This window comes from Mastomys coucha, unplaced genomic scaffold (assembly GCF_008632895.1).
Source record: "Mastomys coucha isolate ucsf_1 unplaced genomic scaffold, UCSF_Mcou_1 pScaffold23, whole genome shotgun sequence".
Taxonomy (NCBI): Eukaryota; Metazoa; Chordata; class Mammalia; order Rodentia; family Muridae; genus Mastomys; species Mastomys coucha.
In genome coordinates this window covers 92,543,347-92,548,603 of record NW_022196906.1, presented here as the reverse complement: position 1 = coordinate 92,548,603, position 5,257 = coordinate 92,543,347, and the positions used below count along the sequence as shown (strand labels likewise).

The 5,257-nt window shown below is 44.2% G+C and overlaps 1 protein-coding gene across 3 annotated transcripts in view; it reads right to left on the bottom strand.

Moving 5' to 3' along the window:
• Positions 1-5,257, bottom strand: part of LOC116073006 (fas apoptotic inhibitory molecule 1) — a 22,766-nt gene that overhangs the window by 9,622 nt on the left and 7,887 nt on the right. The gene's annotated exons all lie outside the window — the stretch shown is intronic.

Genomic DNA, 5,257 nt, shown 5'->3' with positions numbered 1-5,257 from the left:
AGAGAGAGAGAGAGAGAGAGAGAGAGAGAGAGAGAGAGAGAGAGAGAGAGACCGATGGACCTGGATGGGCACTAGGATCCATGGACAAAGTCATACCCAGGGGTCATGTCTGAGGGTGCAGCCGAAAATGTGACTCTGGCAGGCTGTCTGCTGTAGGGCACAAGGTCAAGGGGCTCGTCTTCTCTCTACATCCTGCACCCAGATGGGCATCTTATTTAAACTGCAGGGAGCCGCTGAAGAGATGGCTCAGTGGTTAAGAGTGCCAACTGCTCTTCTGAAGGTTGTGAGTTCAAATCCCAGCAACCACATGATGGTTCACAACCATCCATAATGAGATCTGATGCCCTTTTTTGGAGTGTCTGAAGACAGCTACAGTGTACTTACATATAATAAATAAATCTTTAAAAAATAAAAACTGCAGGAAGCCTCTGAGGAGGGCTAAATGTGACGGGGGAAGGTAGCAGGTCACCCCAGAGGCCGGTGAATGTGATCTGTGCATGGTCAGAGCTGATCACAGTATGTGCCTGAACACCCAGGGCTAAGATCAGTGACAGCGGTAGTGAGAACTGGCAATCAGTCTACTTACTGAAATGTACACGAGTTCAGATTATTTAAATTAGCTAGACAGGTTTGCTGACATGCCCATAAGGAACACAGCTAATCCAGAGCCATGAAGTAAAAATAGATTACATTGGAATACAAATTTTCAAAATCTGCACAAGTGAAAAGACCATGGATATATCTAAGCAATGTTATATAATAACAAGCCAGCACTGCACTACAAGGCTGTGTCAACACTGAAAACAAAAATGAAGGCCAGCATATTCAAACGCATTAGGTCTCTAGCCCAGGGCTCTCAACCTTCCTAGTGATGCAACCCTCTAACACAGTTCCTCATGTGGTAGTGATACCCAATGGGAAGAGTATTTTGTTGCTACTTCATGACTATGCTAATACTACTGTTAGGAACTGTCATGTAAATATCTGATATGTAACCTCTAAAGAGGTTGCAACTGACAGGCTAAGAACCACTGCTATAAACCTCTCACAACTAAAATTCCCACTAGTAAGTGCTGGGATGAAGTGAGTCACTGCATCCCTGAGCACATCACCGTGACATTCAGAAACATGGATAAAACCAACTAGTAAAACTTCAATAAGGGGAGGAAAGGGTCACACAGGCACAAAACCCATTTAAAACAGTGAATAGAGTATGGGAATAAAACTGGGGACTAAAACCTTCATACATTCTGAGGGAAAATGATTTTGCTATATTCAAGTTAAATAGCAGCTCAGTTTAGAAGACAAGAAATGTTTATCTCCTCAACCACAGAAAGAATTCCTTAAAGATGCATTTCAGGTAACAAGATGAAATGGAGCTGCTGGCAGCATCCAGGAGAGTAAACCCTAGGTGGCCAGTCTGGAAAAGGCTGGGACCTCCTGCTCTCTGGCAGAGAGGAACTAACCCAAGGGGAGGCAGGGAGGCGGGACAGGTAGCGGGGGCTGGAGTTACAAGCACTGGTTGGTCGGGGAGGCGGGGCGGGTAGCGGGGGCTGGAGTTACAAGCACTGGTTGGTCTTCCGAAAGACTAGGGTTTGACTCTCAGCATTTACTTTGTAGCTCACAACTGTCTGTACCTCAAGGGGATCCAGTACCCTCTTCTGACCTCTGTAGCAGTGCAAGTGTGGGGTGCAAAGACGTACATGCAGGAAAAGCACCAACACGAATAAAATGGAATTCAAGGGATGGAGACTATGAGAAAAATGCTGATGTAAAAACGGAAGGATATGCAAATAATATTCTGCACAAGAAAGAGAATGCTAGGCGGGGTGTGGTGGTAACACAAGCCTTTAATCCCAGCAATCAGAGGCAGAGGCAGTCGGATCTTTGTGAGCTCAAGGCCAGCCTGGTTTATAAAGTGAGTTCCAGGACAGGCATGGCTACACGAAGAAGCCATGTCTTGAAAAACCAAAGTAAGTTAAATAACTAAGTAAACAGAAGGAAGCCAACAAGAAAGCCTGGAAAAATAAGAACTGTATAAAAATATAGTTCAAATATGGAGTAAAAGGAAATGGGGTAATTTTGAGTCATCGACATAGATAATAAACAGAAACATCTTCCAAATTCTTTGACTATATACTGAATCAACCAACATTCACACAACGTAGGATCTACTATTCTAGTGAAATTACTGGCCTTCACAGAAAGGGTTTAAATAAGAGCAACCAGCGTGATTAAAGGTTCAGAGTTCTCGCAACACTTCCTTCACACGAAGCTGTGTCTGTGTCACTCGCTCCTCTCCTGCCCTGACAGAAACAATACGGGACAGGAGAGGGTTATTCTAGCTGTTGCTTGAGAAGAAGCAACCACAATGGCAGGGAAAGCATGGCTGTGCCACTCAGTAGCAGGAGCAGGAAGCAACTGTGTTACACCTTGGAGGGCCTAAAGGCGGAGTTCAGCAGAGAGCAGGCTAGCCAAGCATCCCCACACCCTGCTGCTGCAGACCCAACCATAAGGCTATCAGTCTATAAGAATTCAAAATACTGTTTCCACAGCCCTTCTTCAGGAACACTGACGGAAGACTCGGGCATCACAGTGACCAGACAGAAGCTGAAACACAAATGACTTGTCTTCCATGTAAGTGAGGGCTGAAGGGCAGGGGGGTGGGGTCGGGGGTGGGCGGGAAGCAGAGCACAGAACAGCTGGAGGACGATGCACAAACAGTGTGAACGGCTTGTTGGTGATTATATTCATGGTGGCAGCACTGCTAATGTTATGGAACTTAACATGGTGGATGCACTGCTAGTATGTTATGTTACTACTATATGTTATGTTATGTTACTACTATATATGTCTGCAGTTTGGCAAAAGGCAAGTAAGTTATGTGATATTGTCATTCCACCATCCCATGTGTCCTTGAAAAGGAGGATTCTAAGGGTCGGGGGAAAGTGTTAGATAAGGTTAAATAAAACCTACACTCCTGTGCACGGAGGCGCATGCCTTTAATCCCAGCACTTGGGAGGCAGAGGCAGGCAGATTTCTGAGTTCGAGGCCAGCCTGGTCTACAGAGTGAGTTCCAGGACAGCCAGGGCTATACAGAGAAACCCTGTCTTGAAACAAAACAAAACAAACAAACAAACACACTCCTCAACTTGACCTACCAAATATTATTATTATTTTAAAGATTTTCTTATTTATTATATGTAAGTACACTGTAGCTGTCTTCAGATACTTCAGAAGAGGGTGTCAGATCTCATTATGGATGAGCCATCATGTGGTTGCTGGGAATTGAACTCAGGACCTTCAGAAGAGCAGTCAGTTCTCTTAACCACTGAGCCATCTCTCCAACCCCCACGTATCATTATTAACTCAGAAGACACCTCAAAGAAGTTCTCTTAGAGGCAGGAGGGTCTGGGAGTTTAAGTCCAGCCTGGACTACATATAAAGTTCCAGGCTAGCCATGGCTACACAGTGAGACCCTGTCTTAAAACACAAAACAAAACTAGAAAAGATCTGTCCTTATCCTTTCTATTTTCCTTCTTCCCTTTGTCCAATTACTACCCTTGTTCCCTATTTTTTATATCTATCTATCTATCTATCTATCTATCTATCTATCTATCTATCTATCTATCTATCTGTCTGTCTGTCCTCTGTCCATCCATCCACCCATCCATCCATCCATCCATTACCAACCTAATTTCCTTGTTTTGCTCACTAAAAATCAGCAAATGATGAGAGAATACTCTTAGTATTTGGCTAGATTACATTAAAATCTTGAAATAATTTTTTCCTCAATATCTAAATGTGGGCAAAAATGTTCAATATAGCTCCAATCATCCTGTTATGTCAGAAGGAAAAAAGCCGGAGGAGGCTGCCAAAGCCCACAAAGCCGGAGGAGTATGCCAAAGGGACTCGGGGACCGCTCTAACAAGCTCCTCAGGGGTCACAACAGCACATTTTTGTGGCTCACACCTGTAATCTAAGCACTTGGGAGGCAGGGACACAAGGACAGACAAACGTTTACAACCAGCCTTGGAGACACAGTGAACACCAGGCCAGCAGAGATGGAGCAAGACTCAGTCTCCAGACAAATAAACACACATATCCATAAAGCTCCCAGTCCTCAAAAGGGATATTTTAAGCATCAATGAAAAGTGGTAATTGCAATGTACTTCAGCAAATCGAATTGTTTCTATCTTAGTATTAACAATGATTTAAAATTGGAAACAAGTCAGTAGTTTGAAGGCTGGAAACTAAAGGAATAACAAAGCTGCCCTGGTGTTTCCTACATGAGACATAGGTCTCTCAGCCCAACAGCTAGGTGACTGGGAGTTCCTTGTTAGATAAACATCTAGACAGGAAGCAAAGAATGAAAGAATCCAAGTATTACTATTTGGCAACAGCTGAAGAATGAATGGTCCAGGCATTAAGCATTAAAAATTGTTGTAATGTTTAATCCTGGTTGTCAACCTGTCTGGATCTGGAATCAACCAGAAGGTTAGCCACAGGACACATCTGTGGATGTTCAGGTGAAGCGGGAAGATGTATGCTAAGTGTGGGCAGCACCTCCCAGTGGGAGCCCCTGATGAACAGGAAGCTTTGCTTTCAGCCTGCCTGCCTTCACTCTAGATAGGTGGTGCATCTACCCTACTGCTGCTGCTGCATCTTCTCTCACTGATATCAGAATCCAGCTCCATCAGGCTTCCACTGTGGACTGAAGACCAGTGGCTCTCAGCACCCTCCAGGCCTTCAGTGCCTGATTGATACTACTGCTTAGACACCAGACTCATGAGATGAACCCAGTTTTCACCTTCCCCAGCGTGAGACCACCATGACTGGAATACCCAGAGGAGAGCAATAAGCCAGTCTGATAAATATATGTATATTTTACCCGATTAGTTCTGTCCCTCTAGGGAACCCTGACTAACACAGTTGTCAATGCTGAAGAGAAAGAGAATGATGAACACTATGTGTGTATCAAGTTGATTTGCCAGAAAGAAAATCCAATAAAACCTAAATCTGACAGTTCTTCAGCTAGGTACCACTTTACAGAAAACATGGAAGCACCACAAATCAAACTGATATTTTACAGTAACTATTTTATTTACCTCCCCCCCTTCTTGTAAAAGGACACAGTCTCACTCTGTAGCCCAGACCAGACTGGCCTCAACCTTCTGGTTCTCCTGTCTCAGTCTCTGAAGAGCTGGGATGTCCGGTATGAGCCACCATGCCTGGCTTTGAGTTTTTTTTTTTTTTT